The sequence below is a fragment of the Bos indicus x Bos taurus genome, chromosome 2 (genome assembly GCF_003369695.1).
Source record: "Bos indicus x Bos taurus breed Angus x Brahman F1 hybrid chromosome 2, Bos_hybrid_MaternalHap_v2.0, whole genome shotgun sequence".
Taxonomy (NCBI): Eukaryota; Metazoa; Chordata; class Mammalia; order Artiodactyla; family Bovidae; genus Bos; species Bos indicus x Bos taurus.
In genome coordinates, this window is record NC_040077.1 from 39,275,800 (window position 1) to 39,300,351 (window position 24,552).

The window sequence follows — 24,552 nt, forward strand, 5'->3', positions numbered from 1 at the left end:
CTTTTGATATTCTATTTAAATATCAATGCCACACTGTCTCAGTTTCTTTAGCAAGTTTTTTCACACTGTCTTCTTTGAAAATGCCTGGGCTTTTCTTGGCCCTTTGCTCATCCACATAAACTTTAAATCCCACTAGTCAAACTACACACCCAGATACACACACACACACACACACACACACACACACACACACACACACACAAATAGCCCCGTTGCTATTTTCACTGGAAATGCATGCATTTAGAGATAAATTTATGGACAATTGATACATCTTTAAGCTGTTGAATCATTCAGTCCATGAATGCAGTATTATAGACCTTTCCATTCACTGGAAAGACCTTTATGCTCTTTCTGCTTTCATGTCTTTCACTAAATTTTTATAATGGCCTCATTAATGGTTTGAATATCTTCTTTTGTATTGTTCCTAGACATTTTACTATTTTGTGAACATAATAAATGTTTTTAAATTATGTTACCTTTATTAATGGTTTGTTGCTGGTATATAAAAATACAATTGAGTCTTCAGCTTTTATTCATCAAATTTGCTAAACTCTTAATAATCTTAATTAATTACTCTGCATTCTTTTTTTATTTTGTTTCAATAACTGTACCATTTACACATAAAAGTTCTTATTTACAATTCCTTTAAATTTAATTTCTTATTGTCCCATTACTATACTGCTTAAGAACTCCAGGAAAATTCTGGGAAAAAAATGTCAATAGGATGCATTCTTTTCCTCCTACTGATATTAAAGTTTTATTATCAATTATATTGGCTGTAAGAATTTCTGTAAGTACTATAATATTTCCATATATTCCTAGTGTTTCAAGAAAATTTTAATATCAAGAATCAGTACTGAATTTTATTAAATACTGTTTCTGCATCTGAGATAATTTTTCTTTTTATTTATTTATATAATCTAGTTAGTTACATTTATAGTTTTTCTAACATTAAACAAGTATTCCTGAGGAAACCAGTTTGGCCATGATGTATTGTCTTTTTCATGGATTGCTGAATTTCTTTTACTGATGTTTTGTTAACATACTTTAATCTATGTTCATAAAATATATTGGTCAACAATTAAAAATTTTTTTCTTGTCTGGTTTTTGTATCAGTGTTATATTTGCCTTATAAAATAAGTTTTACAGTGGATCTTCTACTTTTTCTATTCTCTGGAAGATGTTTGTTACACTGAAACCTATTTCTTGAGTATGTGTAGAATCTCAGTTATAAACTGATTTTTCTTATTATTTTGGAGAAGGAAATGGCAACCCACTCCAGTGTTCTTGCCTGGAGAATCCCAGGGACGGGGGAGCCCGGTGGGCTGCCGTCTATGGGGTCGTACAGACTTATTATTTTAGGGACACATAACTATCAATTCTATTTAAAATTGCAGAACTAGTATTGTACACTGTATTAATTTTGCTTAATTATACTTTTTGAGAACTTGCCTGTTTTATCTAAACATTGGGGAGGGAGGAGGGTTCAGGATGGGGAACACAGGTATACCTGTGGCAGATTCATTTCGATATTTGGCAAAACTAATACAATATTGTAAGTTTAAAAATAAAATTAAATTAAAAAAATAAATAAAATTTATTTGCATACAATTGATCATGAACATGAAAGTTGCTCAGTTGTGTCCCACTCTTTGCAACCCCACGGACTATACAGTCTGTATAGTCCATGGAATTCTCCTGGCCAGAATACTGGAGTGGGTAAGCTTTCCCTTCTTCAGGGGATCTTCCCAACCCAGGGATCAAATCCAGGTCTCCTGCATTGCAGACAGATACTTTACCAGCTGAGCCACAAGGGAAGCCCAAGAATACAGGAGTGTGTAGCTTATTCCTTCTCCAGCAGATTTTCTCTACCCAGAAATCAACCCAGGGTCTCCTGCATTGCAGGCAGATTCTTTACCAACTGAACTATCAGGGAAGCCCAAAATTGATCATAACATTCTCATTATATTTTAATGTCTGCCACATCTGCTACTTGGTCAACAGTTTTCCTTAATGCTTCTGATGTGTCTCCTTTTTTAAAAATCTTGATTAGTGTTTATATTTTATAGTTTTTTCCAAAGAACGTAGTTTTGACTGTATTGAACCTCTATTTTATCTGTTCCAGTATATCCTATTATTGGCATTATTTCCTTCTTTTGCTTCCTTCTGCAAAAAAATTCCTTTAATTCCTAAAGTTAGACACTTAAACTCCTTGATTTTTAGCCTTTAAAAAAAATTATTTAAATCAATATATGGCCCCTTAATCCTCCTTAATTGCACAAGAGAAATGGTAATACCAAGGTTGCCTTTTATCATTCAGTTCTAAGTTCTAATCCCTTTATGGTCTCTTTTTTGATCCATAAATTATTTAGAAGTGGGTTTTTAAATTTTCAACTATTAAGTTTTTATACATTAGTTTTTATCATTATGTATAGCTTACTTGGCCTGTGGTCATAAACTGCACAATAATAGTGTTTTTTAATTTACTGATACTGCTTTCTGGCAGAGTGGATGGTCCACTGCCGAAAAAGTACAAGCTTGAAAAGAATGTTGTGCTCCAATTATTGAGACTTAGTGCTCTACACAGATTGAGGTTGTTTGCTATGTTGTTCAAATTTTCTCCATTCTTACTAACTTTTGTCTGCTAAATCTATCAATAACTCAGAGGAGAACCAAAATCTTTTATTATGTCACATTTTCTAATAGTTTATTATTTACTTGATGGATATAGTTTGAGACTGTTATTAAACAGGAATAAGTAATTTCTATTGAGTTAAAATGTTTATCATTACAGAGTGATGTTATCTGCCTCTGGTAATGTTTTCTGTTTTAATTTTTAATTTGTCTGATACAAATACATTGTTACTAGCTTGCATGTTAACATTATTGTGTTGTGTCCTTTTCTAGCTATTACTATGAACTTTTTTTTTCAGTTTGCAATTATATTCATTTTTTTCAGCTTGCAATTATAACATGTGTATATTATATAATTCAATAATTATATATATATATATATATATATATATATATATATATCAGTTCAGTCACTCAGTCGTGTCCAACTCTTTGCAACCCCATGGACAGCAGCACTCCAGGCCTCGCCTCCATGTCCATCACCAATTCCCAGAGTTTACTCAAACTTATGTTCATTGAGTCAGTGATGCCATCCAACCATCTCATCCTCTGTTATCTCCTTCTCCTCCTGCCTTAAATCTTTCCCAGCAACAGGGTCTGTTCCAATGAGTCACTCCTGCACATCAGGTGGCCAAAGTATCAGAGTTTCAGCTTCAGCATCGGTCTTCCAAAGAATATTCAGGACTGATCTCCTTTAGGATGGACTGGTTGGATCTCCTTGCAGTCCAAGGGACTCTCAAGAATCTTCTCCAACACCACAGTTCAAAAGCATCAATTCTTCAGCACTCAGCTTCCTTTATAGTCCAACTCTCACATCTATACATGACTACTGGAAAAACCATAGCCTTTACTAGACAGACCTTTCTTGGCAAAGTAATGTCTCTGCTTTTTAATATGCTGTCTAGGTTGGCCAAAATTTCTCTTCCAAGGAGCAAGCATCTTTTAATTTCACGGCTGCAGTCACCATCTAAAGTGATTTTGGAGCCCCAAAAAATAAAGTCTCTCACTGTTTCCATTGCTTCCCCATCTATTTCCCATGAAGTGATGGGACCAGATGCCATAATCTTAGTTTTCTGAATGTTGAGCTTTAAGCCAACTTTTTCACTCTCCTCTTTCACTTTCATAAAGATGATCTTTAGTTCTTCACTTTCTGCCATAAGGGTGGTGTCATCTGCATATCTGAGGTTACTGATATTTCTCCCAGCAATCTTGATTCCAGATGTACTCTGCATATAAGTTAAATAAGCAGGGTGACAATATACAGCCTTGACATACTCCTTTCCGTATTTGGAACCAGTCTGTTGTTCCATGTCCAGTTCTAACTGTTGCTTCCTGACCTGCAAACAGGTTTCTCAAAAGGAAGGTCAGATGGTCTGGTATTCCCATCTCTTTCAGAATTTTCCACAGTTTATTGTGATCCACACAGTCAAAGGCTTTGGCATAGTCAATAAAGCAGAAATAGATGTTTTTCTGAAATTCTCTTGCTCTTTCAATGATCCAGCGGATGTTGGCAATTTGATCTCTGGCTCCTCTGCCTTTTCTACATCCAGCTTGAACATCTGGAAGTTCATGTATTATTGAAGCCTGGCTTGGAGAATTTTGAACATTACTTATATATATATTAAATAATTTTATATATAGATAATTAAATTCAATCTGATAATAATCTTTACTCTTAGCTAAAAATACACCAGTTTAAAATTACTGTGCAAACTAGTATGTTTGAATGTATTTATGATATCTTATTTTTGCTTTCTAATTTATCCCAATATTTTCTTCATCATTTTTTCTCATTTCTTTCATAGAATTTTTGCTTAAATCACATTTTGTATTTCTTTTCTGCACATTTATCATGGCATCTATGTATTAAGATTTTTTTATATGACTAGAAACAGTGGGTAAAGATTCATACCATTTCATATGGTTATTGGCTATTTAGAAATCTTCTTTGGATAAATGTTTATTCAAGTCCTTTGCCTATTTTTGAATTGGGTTGTTTGTTTTAACACTGTTGTTGAGTGATAGGAGTTCCCAATATAGTCTAGACATTAATCCCTTACCAGATATATGATTGGAAAATATTTAATCCCATTATATGAGTGGTTTTTGACTTAGTTTGTAGTCTTTGATAAACAAAAGGTTTTACATTTTGACAAAGTCCAAGTTATCGATTTTTTGTCCCATTCCTTGTGCTTTGGTGTCATATCTAAGAAATCATGGCCAAATACAACGTTATACAGTTTTTTCCCTAGTTTTCTTCTAAGTACTTTAGTTTTAGCTCTTACATTTAGGTCTTTGACCCATTTTTGGTGTATGGTGTAAATTAAAGTTCAAGTTCATTCTTTTCATGTAAATATCCAGTTTACATAGCACTATTTTGGGAAGACTATCTTTTAGCATTGTGCCAATCTTTTTTTTTTTTTTCTTCCACATGGTCATGAAGACTTTCTTCCATGTTTTCTACCAGAAGTGGTATATTTTACATTTTATGTTTAGGTTTATGATTTCTTTTGAATTGCTTTTTCTATAAGCTATGAGATGTGGGTGGAGGTTCATTTTATTCCACATAGATGGCCAGTTTTTTCCCACACTATTTGTTGGAAAGGTTTACTTTTTTCCACTGATTTGTCCTGATCTCTTGGTCAAAATTGATTGACCACAGAAGAGTAGGGCACTTTTTTGGACCCTCTATCCTTAAGATTTTCTTTCATTCTTTATCTTGATTACTATAGCTTGATTACAGTAAGTCTTGAAATGAGGCATTTTAAGTACTCCAACTTAGTTCTTTTCAAGCATTAGTTCTTTTCTAGCATTATTTGGTTATTCCAGGTTCTTTGAAAGTCTATGTAGATTTTAAAAGCAGCATGTCAGTTTCTACTGAAAATCTTCCTAGATTTTGTTTGGGATTGCATTGAATTTAGAGATCAATTTTTAAAAATATTTCTAATATTACCACAATCCTTAATCATAATATATCTCTGTATTTATTTTAAAATTTAATTTCTCTTAGCAGTGTTTTGTTATCTTCAATGCACAAGTCTTACACATATTTGTTAAATGTATCCCTAAGTATATCATGCGTTTTTTGATGCTAATGTAAATAGTATTTTTAAAATATTTTTCAATTGCAATTATATGAAAATACAGCTAAGTTTTGGTCATTGAGCTTTATAAAGATTAGGTATTGGACATAAAGTAGTTACTCATAGAAACAGTTCCAAATGTTATTCAGAGTTCCATTGCCTCTAGTGCTAAATACTAAGTTGTTTATATCTCAGGTAAAACTCTACCACGCAAGTCAGTAATCTAGCAAATCATGGTGAGCTAAATTAACTTAAAAATGTCTAGTTTTTATTTTGCTTTCTGCAAGTAACTTAACTGCCTGCAAAAAAAAAAAAAAAAGTTCAAGATTATTTAAAGAGAAACAACAAAATCCAGACACTCAACATTTTAACACTGACAACCAAAATTTTCTAAAAGGAGGAACAAGCAGAAAAATGTAATCTATTAAACAGGAAGAAAAAAAATCAGAAAATAGAATAAGACAAAAATTAGAAATCTAATAGAATTAGCATATAAAAACTTTGAAAAATGTAAAAATATTTAAAGCAAAAGATTAAGATAAATCAGGATAGAAAAGCAAGATATTTAAAAACAAATGAAAATTCTAGAATAAAGACAAGGTCAACTTGAATATATAGCAATAGAAATTTTCATGTTTAACTTTGCATTATTCATTTCTTGAATTTTCAGTTGTTTTCTTTCAATAGTTTTCATTTGTCTGTTGAGATTCCCCATTTATATCCTCATTATATTTATGCTTTCTTTGAAACCTTGACTACATTAAGACTTCCCTGGTGGCTCACATGGTAAAGTATCTGACTGCAATGCAGGAGACCTAGGTTCGATCCCTGGGTTGGGAAGATCCCCTGGAGAAGGAAATGGCAACCCATTCCTGTATTCTTTCCTGGAGAATCCCCATGGACAGAGGAGACTGGTGGACTTCAATCCATGGAGTCACAAAGAGTAGGACACAACTGAGCGACTAAGCACATTTAACTGCTATTTTCATCATCTCTCTCTTTCTGTGTTTTTATGGGTCATGGTCCACAGCTTCCTAACTCTTCTTTCCCATGTCTAGTATTATTGTTATTGAGTGATGGAAATTATGATTTTTATACTGTTAGGTAGTTAATTTAATTCTTTCAATGCATCTTTGTAAAATTTCTTAGGATAGGTCTGGATCTGGCATAGCCCTGGAACTAAGGAGTAGCCCTTCTGGGGTTTCTGTTGAATACCTCAGGTAGGCAATAATGTCTGTGCTCTCTAATTATGAAACTTAAACATTGTTCAGCTCAGTTTTGTTTGAAAATTTATTTGAAAATATCAGCTAGGATATTTTGTTAGCAATTGTTCTTTGCCTGGTAGTTCTTTGAGTGATCTCATGGAGTCTTGCCCTGTGTATGATCATCATAGTATTATGCCAAAGACCCAATAAAGGCCTGTATAAGTATTTTGGGATTCCTTTCCTGTTGAGCTACTTCAAATCCTAAAAGATGATGCTGTCAAAGTGCTGCACTCAATATTCCATTAAATTTGGAAAACTCAGCAGTGACCACAGGACTGGAAAAGGTCAGTTTTCATTTCAATCCCAAAGAAAGGCAATGCCAAAGAATGCTCAAACTATTACACAATTGCACTCATCTCACACACTAGCAAAGTAATGCTCAAAATTCTCCAAGCCAGGCTTCAACAGCATGTGAATAGTGAACTTCCAGATCTGTATGCAGGTCAAGAAGCAACAGTTAAAACTGGATATGAATCAATAGACTGGTTCCAAATAAGGAAAGGAGTATGTCAAGGCTGTATATTGTCACCCTGCTTATTTAACTTATATGCAGAGTACATCATGAGAAATGCTGGGCTGGAAGAAGCACAAACTGGAATCAAGATTGCTGGGAGAAATATCAATAACCTGAGATATGCAGATGACACCACCCTTATGGCAGAAAGTGAAGAAGAACTAAAGATCATCTTGATGAAAGTGAAAGAGGAGACTGAAAAAGTTGACTTAAAACTCAACATTCTGAAAACTAAGATCATGGCATCTTGTTCCATCACTTCATGGCAAATAGATGGGGAAACAGTAGAAACAGTGACCCACTCTATTTTGGGGGGCTCCAAAATCACTGCAGATGGTGACTGCAGCCATGAAATTAAAAGATGCTTGCACCTTGGAAGAAAAGTTATGACCAACATAGACAGCATATTAAAAAGCAGAGACATTACTTTGCCAAGAAAGGTCTATCTAGTCAAAGCTATGATTTTTCCAGTAGTCATGTATAGATGTGAGAGTTGGACTATAAAGGAAGCTGAATGCCGAAGAATTGATGCTTTTGAACTGTGGTGTTGGATAAGACTCTTGAGAGTCCCTTGGACTGCAAGGAGATCCAACTAGTCCATCCTAAAGGAAATCAGTCCTGAATATTCATTGGAAGGACTGATGTTGAATCTGAAACTCCAATACTTTGGCCACCTGATGTGAAGGAGTGACTCATTGGAACAGGCCCTGATGCTGGGAAAGATTGATGGCAGGAGGAGAAGAAGACGACTGAGGATGAGATGGTTGGATGGCATCACCAACTCAATAGACATGAGTTTGAGTAAACTCCGGGAGTTGGTGATGGACAGGGAGGCCTGGCGTGCTACTGTTCATGAGGTCACAAAGAGTCGGACATGACTGAGCAACTGAACTGAACTTCCTGCATAGCGTTTTTTTCTCTCTGGTATTCTGCCTCACAACTCTAACTGCTTCAGTAGCCCTGAACAATGGCCTTGTTCCACTCAATTCGGTGAAACTGCTGGGCTTGAGTTGAGTTCTTTCCTGCGCTGCAAGCTAGAAAATGCCCTCCAGACAGAAAATGTGAGCAGTCCTGGTATTCATCTTGCTTATTTCCCTTTCCTCATGAATCGCAGTCTTGCACTTTTGTTTCCAACATCTAAAAATGATTCTAAGATATATATTTGCCAAGTATTATAGTTGTTTACACTGGGAAGGCTAGCCTGTTCTTAGCTACATGTCTATATCTAATTCTTAGGTTGATCTGACTTCTGTTCTGTACCTAGGCTGCTTTTTATTTACTATTGGCCAAATTTGAAAAAGTATTTTGTCCTGAATAGGTGGTTTTCCCTCCAGTTCTGAATATAATTCCTGACTTTGGGAGATTACAGAAAACCTAAAGTGTTTTTCTATTTGATGAAAGTGCAATTATTTACCTCTGTGTAACTTTATTTACTACTATCAGTCCACAGTTTAAAAAATGGGGCCAGGTAGAAGAGAGACCATCTATCCATGGCTCTCACTTGCAACTCCAAATTAAGGGAATTTTCCTTACTTTGGGGGGAAAAAAAAAAAACTGCAATGCAATTGAGAAGTAAGAAAATGAATTGGAGGGAGATAAGCCCTACATACTTTCTTTTTTAGTCCTGCCTGTATGTTCTTAGATTGGAATTTGTTTGCCAGATAAATTCATTCAGTCTCTATCTCTTCCATGACATTCCCACAATTCCAGCTCTAGTTCCCTGAAACTAAGGAAAATTGGTTGGTTCCTGTAAGAATCCTCTATCTTGTCCTGAAGAAAAGATTTGTGTCATGCAAGAATTTTAAATTATGTCTGTTAGAAAAAATTTTGAAGATTGTTAGAGCCTTCCTCTATTTCAAAACTGACTTCTATACTATAGTAGTCAAAGCAGCTACTTTCCTGTTTCCTTCCTTCCAGTATCATAATGCTACTGCATTTTTTAAAAAACTGCTTCTTTGCAATTTAGGCTTATCTGTTACTTGCTTTCTTATCCATGTTACAAATCAATTGAACAAGGATGTGATGGGTATCAATTTCAGGCAGAGGTTTTAAGAACCGTGCACCACTCAATATGTCCTTTTCCCTTACATGGTGTGTGCTGAAGCTTATATTGAGATGAAGAGCGTATCTGTCTTAGATATTAAGCAGAACTGCCACACCTACCACTGTCCCCCATACACTGTATTATACACACAAAGCTCTGTTAGACATATGGCACAGTTGAGAAACCATCATTTTGTTAAACCACTAAAATATGATGTTGTTTTCTACAGAAGCATAACCTAACCTTTCTTGGCTAATATACTAACCCTCATTTCTTCTCCTCAGGGATTATGCTGATTCTTATAAGTGGTAGATTTTGAAAGTTTATTCTTATATATATAGTCAAAAGACAATCCCAACTACAAATGTGAAGAGAGGAGAAAAGTAGTACTTCACTTTTTTATATTTAAAAAAGGGGTGAATCATTAATTATCAGAAGGGATGATTATCCATTTGGACAACCCAGATGACTAGATTTACATCCCAAAGGTTAATCATCAGAAGACCATATTCAGAGGGCCTGGTGGAAATCCATGGGGTTTTAGCAGTCCACGGGGTTGCAAATAGCTGAACACGACTCAGCGACCGAGTGCATGTAGTTCAAACTACATGTTGTTTGAGGTCAACTGTAGCTGTTGTTCAAGGGTCAACTGTAGTTCACAAAGTACTTTTTGAACCAGGAATGTACATGTAGTGAAGAGCTCAGAAATTCTTTTCTAAAGTACAAGACAATGAAAAGACACTACGGAGCCCATATACTTTCAAATGGAAGGCTAAAGACAGAGCCGAACTCATATTCTGACACTGTACCTCTCCCAAGACTAAATTTTGATGAATTGCAAATTAAAAAAGAAGAAAATTAGCTAATAATCATCCATGGTGCATCAATTAGTGGAAATGCCAATTCTTTCCTCTAACTTTAACTATGTAAATTCTGTTGTGCCTATTTATCATTTTTAGCATCTCCAAATATTAGATACAATATTCAGATTCCAAATAAGGCAGTAATATAGAAATAACAGATTAACTCAACAAATATTTGTAAAGTCTATTCCATGCCAGGCACTGCACTGAGTGCTGGGAAGACAAAGGTGATCAGTATGTGTCACTGCCTTTGAGGAATTTATTATCCAAGGTTTGGAGTTGGACAGCTGTACTATAAAAAATAATTTGACGTAAAGATGTGATAAATGCCAAGAGCTTTGGGATATCAAGACCAATGCATGGCTCAGTCTAAGCTTCAATGATGCCTTCTAGAGGAGATGAGGCCCAAACTCTAGCCTGAGGATTGTTGCAAGCAACCAAAGTACAGAAGGAGGAAGAACGTGCCAGACCAACTCCCATCTGTGTGAACCACCTTACTGCCTGGGAATGAAAGTGAAAGTGAAGTCGCTCAGTCATGTCCAACTCTTTGTGACCCCATGGACTGTAGCCTACGAGGTTCCTCTGTCCATGGGATTTTCCAGACAATAGTACTGGAGTGGATTGCCATTTCCTTCTCCAGGGGATCTTCCCGACCCAGGGATCAAACCCGGGTCTCCCGCATTGAAGACAGATGCTTTACCATCTGAGCCACAGGAGCCTGGGAGTGGAGGAGTACAAAAGAGTATGATGCAAAGAACTGTGGATAATGAATTGCATCCTAGAGATAATGGGAGCTACTATAAGCAGGCTAAAAATATAATATTTTAGAAAGTTTAGACATGTTTAGAAGGTTGGGTAGGTATGTTCACCTGCCCTTTGGGGCACAAGCGAATCTGTAGTTCTCAGGTCCCTTGCTGTGGGGTGGTGCATGTGATTAGTGCTGGTCAATAGGCTGCAGACAGGAAAGACATCTATCACTTCTGGGCCAAAAAGTGGAAGAGCCTTTGTGTGACCAGCCACTGTTTAGTCCTCTGCCATGGTGTTTGTTTTGAACTGTGGTGTTGGAGAAGACTCTTGAGAGTCCCTTGGACTGCAAGGAGATCCAACCAGTCCATCCTAAAGGAGATCAGTCCTGGGTGTTCATTGGAAGGACTGATGCTGAAGCTGAAACTCCAATACTTTGGCCACCTCATGCGAAGAGCTGACCTATTTGAAAAGACCCTGATGCTGGGAAAGATTGAGGGCAGGAGAAGAAGGGGACGACAGATGATGCCAGAGATGGCTGGATGGCATCATCAACTCAATAGACATGAGTTTGGGTAGATTCCGGGAGTTGGTGATGGACAGGGAGGCCTGGTGTGCTGCAGTTCATGGGGTCGCAAAGAGTCCGACACGACTGAGTGACTGAACTGAACTGAACTGATGGTGTTTGTGGAAACATAAATATGGATGGAGCTCTCATAAGAGCAAAAATGGGAAGAAGGCTGAATCTTCATAAGAAGAGAGTACACAGACTTTTGGAGAATGAGAAACTTTCATCGTGTGAAGCCACTGAGGTTTTGAGGTCATTCATTACTACAGCATAATCCATTCTATGGTGAATAAAAGTACTGGAAAGGGTTTATTATTATTTGTGTATGAAGGGTTCCATGGTGGCTCAGACAGTAAAGAATCTGCCTGCAATGAGGGAGACCCAGGTTTGATCCCTGGGTCTGGAAGATCCCCTGGAAAAGGTAATGGCTACCCACTCCAGTATTCTTCCTTGGAAAATTCAGTGGACAGAGGACCCTGGTGGGCTACAGTCCATGGGGTTACAAAGAGCTGGACATGACTGAGTGACTAACATATGAAGGGTAGAGATGGGAAAGGTGATGAATATGGCTTGCATGTTTCCAATTTCTTGATCTGTTGGATGATTTACAGAATGAGAGTGGGTAAAAATTTTGAAATTTTTTGAAATAAATTTTTTGAAATAATTTTGAAATTACTATCAAGAAAGTAAACCTAAAGATTGATCTTTATTGTAGATGTTTCCATTAGGCATGGCGATATAGCCAGTTATTTCAAAAGTAATACCACAATCTTCTGTATTTTTTAACTTTTTATTATCCTCTCCTCCCCTTTCACTAAAATATGAGCTTGCTTGTCTCACTCAGAGTTATATCCCCGACACTGTACCTGGTACATGGTAGGGGTTCATTCAGTATCTGTCAAGCCTGTTGAATGAATGAATGTGTACACTTTGAAGGACAATGTATCATAACAAAATAATTATTTTGTCTCCCATATCATATGAGAACCTGATCACTGTTTGTCATAAAATAGACATTTTAAAGGGTAGTTAATCTTTCCTTTTCTCATTCTTGCCTTTCACTCACATGCACATCCAATCCTTTGGCAAAGTCTATATATTGTGCCTTCAAAATATATCCCCAATCTGACCAGTCCCTCAAGCTGTACCAGCCTGGTCTCAGCGCCTACTCCTCCCCCTGGATTACTGCAGCAGCTTCCTTATGGGTCTGCCTGCTTCTACCCTGCCTAGCCACCTCCCCTTCCCCTGCACCCCAGGTGAATTTTTACATAAAGGCCAGAGTGATAGTCTGAAAACGTAAATCACATCCTGTAACTCTTCTGCTCAGAGGCTTCCCATCTCACTCAGCATCTTACAAAGGCTCACCAGGTCCTACACCAGCTGGCCAGTTGCTACCTTTTTGACATTATCTCCCACCGCTCTCCTTGTTGTTCCCTTCTCTCCAGCCATACTGACCTTCTGGCTTTGCATTAAAGACACTATGCCTGGCCCCACTTCAGGACATGTGCACTTGCTGTTTCCTTTTTCTTGGAATGCTTTGCTTCTAGGTAGACCTGACTGGCTTCCTCATTTTTCAGGTCTTTTTTCCAATGTCATGTTTTCAGTCCTCACTGCCCAATTGTCCAATGTAATCAATACATCAAACAATGGCCTCCTCTGGAGCCCCGACTTCCTATCCCTCTAACACTGTTCATCTGTATTCTTAGCATTTATCATCATGCAACATATTATGAATTTACCTGTATATGTATGTCTGTCTCCCTGCAGTAGAACATGAGTTCCATGAAGGCAGGGTTTTTTCCCTGTTTTGTACAATGCTGTATCACCAAAAAGAAATAGTGTTTGATACAGAATAGATATAAAATAAATATTTACTTAGTGAGAAAGCTGTTATTTTCAACACCTAAACCTTAGGATAAATTCCAATTCGATGAGAACTCAGCTGATCACCCCCTGAAGACAAGGGTGTTGAGAGGATGGGAGTCAATTTTAATTCAAAAGTCTGATCTATAATAGGACATCTCAGTTCACAAAGACCTTCAGCCTCCCTTTTCCACGACAAATCTCATTTTGAAATAGAACATTTCTGACTTCACAGCTGGCCTTGAACCCTAACACCTTAACTGGGGCCCAGGAAGCACACCTGAATTTGCAAATTATCAGTGTTAAACAGCATTGTTTCTTCCTACATAAACTAGGACTGTAGTATTATAACAAATTCAACAATGTGATTAGCGCTTTTTTGTTAACTTTTTTTTAATGGTGTCTTCACCATAGAAATCAGTGTACAGACTGCTTTTATCAAAATTATTTTAGTATCTTTGAGGTGAGAAGAAACAAAAAGAGGAATGTTTAATTAAAATTGTGATAAATAGCCTTATTTAGAAAGTTATTGTTAGGCTCCAATAAAACCTATTTTTTAAGTATTTTAAATTGAATTTATAGTGTTAACTTCATAATTATTTTCATTCTGTTGATATCCTTATAATGTTTACAAGTGATGGGGAAACAGTGGAAACAGTGTCAGACTTTATTTTTCTGGGCTCCAAAATCACCAAAGTCACATGACTGCAGCCATGAAATTAAAAGACATTTACTCCTTGGAAGGAAAGTTATGACCAACCTAGATAGCACATTCAAAAGCAGAGACATTACTTTGCCAACAAAGGTCCATCTAGTCAAGGCTATGGTTTTTCCTGTGGTCATGTATGGATGTGAGAGTTGGACTGTGAAGAAGGCTGAGCACCGAAGAATTGATGCTTTTGAACTGTGGTGTTGGAGAAGACTCTTGAGAGTCCCTTGGACTGCAAGGAGATCCAACCAATCCATTCTGAAGGAGATCAGCCCTGGGATTTCTTGGGAAGGAAGGATGCTAAAGCTGAAATTCCAGTACTTTGGCCACCTCATGGGAAGAGTTGACTCATTGGAAAAGACTCTGATGCTGGGAGGGATTGGGGGCAGGAGGAGAAGGGGACGACAGAGGATGAGATGGCTAGATGGCATCACTGACTCGATGGACGTGAGTCTGAGTGAACTCCGGGAGTTGGTGATGGACAGGGAGGCCTGGCGTGCTGCGATTCATGGGGTCGCAAAGAGTCGGATACGACTGAGCGACTGATCTGATCTGATCTGATACTTTCTATAAAACATTTTCAGGACGCCCTCATGATTGTCGATATTAGGTGATATTAACTGCATCTTGGTAGCCAAGACCAACAAATAAAATGAGTCCAGCAAAGTTTACATAAGTCCAATTGGCAACAACAAATGATGAAAACAATAAAATACAAACTTGACCCCACTGGACGGTAACAATACAAAGCAGATGTTTATACATAAATTTAAAATAAATGTACATGCACAGCTGCTACTTATTTTCTAAGATACTATCAGTTTAATCTTAACTCAGACTAGAAGCATTTGCAGCTAAAACATTCACAAAATGGCTCTCAGACAGTGTGTGATCTACTGCACAGAGAATTATCGAGAACAGGAATGTATATATTCCATAGTGGCTAAATCAATTAGCCAATTATTTAGGTGATATAGCCAATTTTACATCTCATGATAGAGATTTTTACATTATTCACTTACTCACAGAGAGAAGTAGCATTGGTTATTGTTGCCACTCTAGGTTAGAAAATCTTTGAGGTCACGTAGAGTCCCAAATTTTGGCTGTTCAGAAGTGCTAACAGAACCCTGTAAGGGCCAGGTTGCACAGTGGTTAAGGATCTGCCTGCCAATGCAGGAGTGGCAGGAGATGTGGTTTGATTCCTGGTCCAGGAAGATCCCCTGGAGGAGGAAATGGCAACCCATGCTGTATGCTTGCCTGGGAAATCCTATGGACAGATGAGCCTGGTGGGCCACAGTCCATGGCGTCGCAAAGAGTTGGACACAACTGAGTGACTGAACACAAGGCACAAGGGCCACCTTGCTGAGTGATAGCTCAGCAGAGGCACCTCTGCTCTTCATTCATCACTCAGTAATCAAAAATACTTTAACAAATAAAAAATGTCAGATAATACTAGCAAGTATAAACTAGGAGGAAGACTACGTCTCTTTGGTAGAGGACTTACACTTCATAATAGTATATGACAACTCACCCCCAGCATCACTATGCTTTTTCTCTTGCATAAAGATTGAGAAAAGGGAATACTAGGTTACACATCCCCTTTTCATGGTATTTTCCTGATTTTATTCCTTTGAAATAAAATAATACATTTCATAAGTAATAATTGGAGAAGGCAATGGCACCCCACTCCAGTACTTTTGCCTGGAAGATCCCATGGACGGAGAAGCCTGGTAGGCTGCAGTCCATGGGGTCGCTAGAGTCGGACACGACTGAGCGACTTCATTTTCACTTTTCACTTTCATGCATTGGAGAAGGAAATGGCAACCCACTCCAGTGTTCTTGCCTGGACAATCTCAGGGACGGGGAGGCCTGGTGGGCTGTCGTCTATGGGGTTGCACAGAGTCGGATACGACTGAAGCAACTTAGCAGCAGTAGCAGCAAGTAATAATATTCACAGTTATTTTAAAATTATCCACCCATATATTTCAGCCCTTACAAAATCCCCATGTGATTAGTTATTGTTTTTCCTGTTTTATGGAGAAGGAAATGGCAACCCTCTTCAATATTCTTGCCTGAAAAATTCCGTGACACGAGGAGCCTGGAGGGTCATAGTCCATGAGGTCGCAAAGAGTTGTATGTGACTGAGCACCCACACACTTTCCTGTTTTAACTGAGGGTTTTGCTTCTCAGAAAAGATAACTTATCATACCTTTGGTAGGTGACAAAAGAGAAGGTCCATCTGACACTCCTACCCTGGTTTCTCTCCTCCATCTTTCCACTCCACTGTGCTTAGCGATCTCATTCCAAAGCTCTGCCAAGCACAAAGCTGACCTCCCACTCCAACGACCCACCTTACCTTTTCCAAGAACCTGTGGCATCCTGGCTTATCAGAAAAATAGATTCCCTCCCCTGAACTGAAAGGGCCTATTTGAAGAAATCTACTCCGCTTCTCATTGGCAGAGCTTCTGGAAAGCCTTGACCTTTAGGAAAATCCCAACCTTCAAGCCAAAAGGCCCAGAAACAGAAGTTAACCTGCCAAGTGCACCCTCCTGACACTCTCCTGAGCCACAGCCATTCGTTTTACAAGTAGCCCCCTCTCTTTTAATAGCCTCCATGGGTATCAACTGACCCTCCGGCTTCTGGTGCAGAGAGACCAGGAAGGTCCAGGCCAAAGGAGGGCATGCAGAAGGATTAAAAAGTACCCTGCTCATGTCTTGAAAGTTTGTAAAGAAAGTACTGAACACAGACTTCCCATAGTATCAAAAGGAAAATTTATGCATCGCCTTTGAGTTCAACTTCTCCATTAAAGCTTTTTCCCTATAATCTAGGGAGTTCTTATCCTGGTGACTTATGATGTTATGGAGGGGCTCATGCATGGAAAATGTCAATAGAAATAGTAACTCTGGAAGGGAAGGGCCTCCTAATTAGTCCCCATTTAGATTTTATGATGGCTTTGAGATCTGCTCATCCTGACAGTGCGCACTGTGGTTACATATTGTTCTAGCCTGAGGGAACCATAGGAAAATCCAGATTTATTGTACCTATCATACCAGCATATTTCATTTGCCATTATGAGCAGCCATCTCGCAATGATGCAGGAGTATTTATTACAGATTAAATTGTAGGACCTGGATGGTTTAGTGAGGTTCTTGAGGTATCATTTATGTCATTAACTGGCTCATTATCAGATCTGCAAATCTCCATTCTTTTTTGAGCCTTCTGTTTGAGCACGGAGGCTTCCGGGCTCGGGTAGCTTCCGGAGCCGTATTTTGTGGTGTCGTGGACACGAAGTTTAAATACAGACAAAGCAAATCAAGAAAAATCGCTTGCATCACCCTCCGTGTTGTCGTTTTACCCGATTTCCTGGAAGGTGGTGGCAGATACCTCTTTAGTGCACTTTGCTGGGGGTCAAGGTGGAAGGTTATTATCCACTGGGTTATTATTCCTGGGCTGTTCAGTGCTGCCCAGGTGCTGGTGTGTTTGGAGGAGTGTGGCGGTGGGGGAAGTGACTTCTGAGCCGCAGGACTCAGGGGATTTATTTTCAGAGGTGGCTAACGCTAATTAGGTTAGGAGTGCCTGGCTGCCTTCAAAAGACGCAGCGTCCAATTTTTCTTCTCTGATAAATAACCCTATGTTTGAAAACCAGGAAAGAAGAGAGTGTGTGAAATTTAATTGTGGTTATTTAGTAAGTTCGCTGCTTTTCCATGCTGATTTTCTGCGGCTAGAGTGTTCACTTTTCTTGTCTTGGTGCCTCTGGGACTGCGTTTTAATTCTACCTGGGATGCTGAGCGAAGAGGATTCACTGATGGTCGATTATAATTTTTTTTCTGATAGCAGAATATTCTTGCCTAAAACAGAATTTTCAGAAAGGCATACTCAGACCACAGTGTTCGCTTCCTACCTCTCTTCCCAGGTTTAGTTCTTCTATTTGCATTTATTGTTTGACTCAGAGTAGGGGTTCTTTGTTGTTGATATGTGCCCTATTTACTCTCCTATATTGCTTTTTCATAAAACCCAAGGAGTGGCATTTAAGTTGCTGTGTTTTCGGTATTAAAATACTCTCCCATACAGAGGCACAAAAGTACCTATAAAAACGCTGAACCCAAATTCATAAATTATCTGGGAAAGAAATGCCTTGTGATTTAATTTTTGCATGTAACTAGTTCACTGCATAGACAACAGTTGCTGGTAAAAGTGCATTTTCACAAAGAAAAATGACAGGTGGAAGTCATTATGTATTTTTTAAAAAGGATTTGATATTATAATACTGGAGTTGCGACAACAGGATTGGTGGACCATTAATATTTGCACAGGTTAATCTTTATAAAATATTGCTTCCTTTTTTAAGTGCATTGACCCACATAAAATAATTTTCACTATTGACTAATAATTCACAAGAAGCTCTACAAACTGTTTTATATCTGTAGTGGTTTCTGTAGATAGAAGAAGAAACAAATTTGAAATGCCCTGGTTGAATGGAACTAAATATTAGTGAATGTATAGCAAGCATTTTTGGCCACACACTAAACTTACCCTCATTTAGCACACGAGCGGTACCCGGTGTCTCCTGAACAGAGGTGGAGCTGCTACTTCTTTTAATCTGTGTATCAGAAGGGGCTGCAGAAAGCTCCTCATTTTTACTTGTTGCTTGCGAGTTAGAGTTAATGAAGCAGTGTAGAAAGGTCAGAAGGAATCATTTTTACTTTTTGCCACGAAGCAGGATAATTTAGAGGCTCGATAACGATGCCATTGCCTCTGTGTTGTTGTAGCAGGAAAGAACCACCCGGCTCCGAACAGAGCCTGTCGCTTTTGCTAAGCATAATTTGATAACAAGGGTTATATAACTTCTAATTCGCCTTTCTTCATATTCAATGTCTCTCACACGTATTGTATTGAGACACAAAGAAATTTTATGCCAAATAATGTGCGGTAATTATGTGCCACCTGTCTACAATGTGCAATGCAAAATTAGTTTGATTCCAGAAGTTTGGGGTTTTATGTTTAAATAATTTTTAATTATTTTGAATTTGTCTCTCACAGGCATTGTAAAAATTATATAACTTTTTGTAAAGAAGTATATTTACGCCTCAGTTCTTTATTCTTACCTCCACCACCTAGATCTTTAAGAACTGTCACTTTTCAGCAGAATTTAGAGGAATCTGTAAAATTTCTAACAGTTTATTTTTGATGTGGTACCCTTAGCTGTGCTAAGGGTTATTTGTTTTCAAGTCAACCCTTTCATAAGAGTTGAATATTGCGACTAGAATAGAGAGCAGATCAGAGAATTACCTTTAAAATAACATAAACACAGATTTAAGAATCACTTTCCACTAAACATTTAATGACAACATCTTATTTTAAAGATTCCATATTTTTAAACAAGTGCACTATTTAAGGGAAACATCCCTAAGCACAACTGCTTGTAATATTGTTTATATAGTCCATTGATAACTCTGTTAAGCAGATTATAATTATATACATGTATGTATATATATATGTATGTATGTGTAACATCATACCTGAGTCTATAGCCAATTAAGCAGAATTTAGCACTAAATGAGTCATCTCTTGTACTCTCTCTGTACTATAGGCAGTCTTGAAGAAATAAATCTATGCTGTTATAAATAGGCTCCTTGAAATAAGAGATTCTGATTTGAAGCTTCTTTGTAACGCTCCTTTCACCAATCTTATTGCTTGGTCTTTTGCATTATAGTCTTAATATTGAGCTTGCTCATTAATCTCCATCCTTTTTTAAGTTGGTCTAGGCTGTTCTTGTAGCTGTAATACTCACTGGGTTGCCGTAGGAACAAGAGATCAGAGTAAATATGCTTATGGAGAAGAAATGACTACTAATTAAATGTGAATAGCATTTATAAATTGCCTAGTTCTCACAAAATGCAGAACATAATATGCTTTGATGTACTTCATTAATAAAAGGCACCTATATTTTTAAAATACATACTAGTAGCGAAAACCAAATTTTAATGCAAAAATGATCTTTATGTGGTTTCGTTTTTTCTGCTGACTATAAATCCTGTAATTTAACGCAGATATCCTTTTACTGCATTTACATGGCAGAGGAAGACATTTGGTTGGCCTATGAAAGTGCTGGAAACCTTTACTATTCCCTCACCCAAGTGTAATTCCTTTTTTATTGTTGGAAGTATAGCTTTCCTATTATATTTTAGACAAAAAGAAACTGACTTATAACATCCACTCTGAATCTAGGTAGGTAATATTTTTCACATCACATGGTCTTTCCTGCATAGTGCCTAGAAAATTGGGACTTAGTATGAAGCTAACAAAGCAAGCTTGCAGTCATGCTTAGCTTTAGTTTTGCTTTGTTTAATGCTGAAAAACACCTCTCACCCTTTCCAAGATGTGAAGTCCCCAACTTAATTATCATTCTGTGTGTCACAGCACATGACCTAATCATGTTTCTCTTTATGATCCTGCAATTCATGAGTACAGTCCTTCCACATTTTGTCTTTTCATTTGGGGAGCAAAGAGTTTGGGGTTGACTTATTTCCAAACAATTGATAAACAACTGGTCCACCCTCTCTGGCATAAGATGATGACAGCAAGCTCTATCTAGGATTCCAGGACAGACAAGCCATCAAGTTAAATGGGCCATGGGCATAGTTATGTTAACTTTTAGGTTAACTGAGGGAAGTACAGCAGTTTGATTATTGTTTTCTGAAGATCTCTCTTCTTAGAGAGACTAACCAAATCACTGGCTGGCCAAATATTAAAAAAAAACTTCAGAGTTTTTTGAAAAAATGTCTTGAGTGACCTACTTTATATTTCCTTTTGTCTTAGTAATACATATGCATACATATGTATGTGTGTGTATATACATATATAAATTTTAAAAAAGAAAATGCCCAGGCCCACCTATCCTCTTTAAGCTGAGCAAGAGCTGCTGTGTCACAACAACAAGCCTGGGGGACAGTTAGAGTTTTCTTTTCATTTGACTTCAGGAAATCAATCCTGTGGCTCGCGGTATGTGAGTTTGAGCAGCTGACTCAAGGAAAAGCAGTCGTCTGGCCGCTTGCTATGTGGGTGCAATTAGGAACATTTTTTCTTTTTACTGATTTTCAGCAAAGCATTTGTTACCAAGCTATGCGCCAGGCCGAAGATAGTAACAGACATGTGCTGTTTATTTTCTGGACTGGTCTTATTTTTTGAGGTAGCTAAACTCTTAACTTTTCATATCTGTTCTAGAGGAACAAGAGTGAGTAAGATAATGCTTACCATTTAATAGACACTATATCTATGCTATTACCAGTGAATACTATTTCTGCATAATTTTGAATGGCTTTAATTTAAAACATCATGAATTTAATAATGCCTATTAAATAAATTATAGGCATTTTGTAGATCTTCAATTAATAAATGTTGAATTTAATTAAATGATGCATTTTAAAATTAACCATCTTTGAGTAAAATTTGAATCTCCACTTTCTATGTCAAATTTTCCCTTGCAAGTGCTATAAGAAAAGCTCTTTGAAATCAAAATTAAATTATTTGGTTTTAATGAATTGTCAGGATTATCTAAAGGTGATTCTGCGCACTCAGTAAGCTATATAATTCTGTTGTTGTTAGTTTGGGGTTGGTTTGTCTTTTAAGTTAAAAGGAAGGGCATTGCATAAGTATACCAGTTGGGTTCTCAGTACTAATTGTAAACCATCTATTTTGGAAATACCATTCTGTTCTGGATCTGATGTTCAACATCTTTGCAATTCCATGTGATTGTGTTTAAATGATAATAGATAATTTTCACTGAGCATTTACTATCTACCATAAACCATGCAAAACACTTTATATGCATTTTCCTTTATGAGGGTTCATCATAAACCCCATGAGAGAGTAAAATTACTGCCTCAATTTTAGATGAAGAAAATGAAGGTCAGAAAGATTAGGTAATTTGCTCAAGATAGAACAGGTAGCACCAGGATTCAAACCTTAGGCAGCCAAATTCCAGAAGCTCAATGCTTAACCGTTTTATCACACTTATTTTCATCTTATTTTTCTTTTGTAATGTTTTACTGCAGTAACCCATTCTGTGCAATATCATATATATTTTATGTCCACATCATACTTCTATCTTTAGTTATTAACTCTATATACCATGCATAATTCTCTTTTTAACTGCCATGAATATAGACCTTGGAAAATTGTGGCACCCTTGCACACCCTTACAAGGTATCATGTGATTTTCTAGCCCAGTTCTACTTTGTAACTAATTTTTCATTTGCATGTCTCTAGCATCCTGGATGCTGTTTGTTTTTAAGTGTCAGCTTGCCATTCCCCTAGAATTCACATCTTCTTTTAAAGATTATAAAGATATATTCCTGACACTATTTCAGGAGATAAAAATATTCATGTAAAGGTTGTGGTTGTCCCCAAAGATTGATTTTTATATTAAAAATAAAATAAAACATTGATTCTTAAACCTATATGAGGATTAAATTATTGATTTGGATTAAGAACAAACACCAACACTTCCATAATTTTATTGCACCTGAGGTTCCATTTCTCACTTAGAAAACCAAGTTAATCTCTTAGAAATGCCTTATGCAGGGTCCCTTCGCATTTACAGAAGTCAAAGCCTCTGATACTTCAGGACTTGTAGTGACTCTTATCTCTAAGCACCACAAAGTACCATAAGTAGATTGTGCGGTTGCTCACCTTCATTGCCTGATTATCCCAGCCTCTCTTCAGAAGAATAACATTTCAAGATTGGATTGTAGCCAACTCAACTGTAACCAACTCAAGACACTAACCTGGGGAATTAATTTCAGAGAATGTTTATGTTCCAAAATAGTTTAGAGATTTTTTTTTCTGAGTTTGATAACCTGTAAATTTTAAATTTTCTTGAAAAATAAATAAAATATTTGAGTTTCTTTTCTCAGTAAAAGAAATGCTTGTGGAAAGAGAACCCACTGAAAGGACAAGACTAGGTCATCATCCCAGCTCCATCTCATTCTATCCGTGTGACATTAAGTAAGTCACGCCCTCTCCGAGTGTCAGTTTCCTCATGTTCACAGGTAGATTTTAAACCTAGTCTGATTACTATACAATGTTCTTATGAGGATCACATGAAATAATATGTGAAAGTTTTTAAAAACTTGTGAAACAATATATTATTAAAAACATTATCTTATTGGCTGAGTTTTTATCTTTTTCATACAGCATGTTCCTTTTAATGCAGGATAAATTTTATCAGATTGCAATGTTATAACTTTATGGGACTCGACCACATCTTTGAGCTTTGCACAGCTTCAGTTTTTCACCCTTTCAGTCTGTATGGGTTTAAAAAAACACATCAATATTTAAAAACACATTAGTAAATTATAATCTAAAACAAAATATAGAAAACTAGCATTATATTGTCTGTTTATGTGATAATTACAAGGTAATAATAATTAATAAGAAATATTTATTGAATGTGGACTGTATTCTAGGCATCATGTTATATAATGAAGATACTGTTTATTCCTCACAACAACCCTATGACTATTATTATTTCCTTTTTGTAGAGATCTTAGAACTCAAATCTGACTGCAAAGTCTTTGTTTTTAATTATAATTCATCTTGCTTAAATCTCAGAGAATGAGACTTTTATTTTTTACAAAATCAGAAATAATATATGCATTTCTTGCTCTCAGCAGCAAAAAAATTTGGAGGCTATTCTGCTTGCCTAAATTATACTAAAATTCTTGAAATTCTATATTGGTTGTGCCCTTTGAGATATTTTCCAAAATATATCATTTTTTAAAAGTTAAATTACAGTCTTATGCTTTGTTTTATCTCCAAATTATAGTAAACACTTTATTAAATTTGAATAAGAATGATAAGAGTAATTTTTCACTGGTTCCAAAACCAAAAATATATGAAAAAATATTACTTTTAAGTATTTTACGCTCTAATCTCAAAAAATTACAGAAACATTCTGAAATACATTGAGTGCTGTCAGCATCATTAAAATATACCTTTAGTCATGCAAGATGACAATTTTAGAGAGAAAAAAAAAATCACCCACAATTTTAAGTTTTACTGAATTTGTTCAAACAAAACTTATTGGCTTTTATTTCAATTTTTCATTTAATAAATTGGGACAGTGAGGCCCATAAGACAGACAGAATATCCCCATTATTGCCCAAACCCTATCTGGTATGTGACCTCATTATGCCTCTTGCTACTTATATCTTGTATTACTTGCAAAGACCACAGATAGACAATTGGCGCTTCAAAAATCAGAT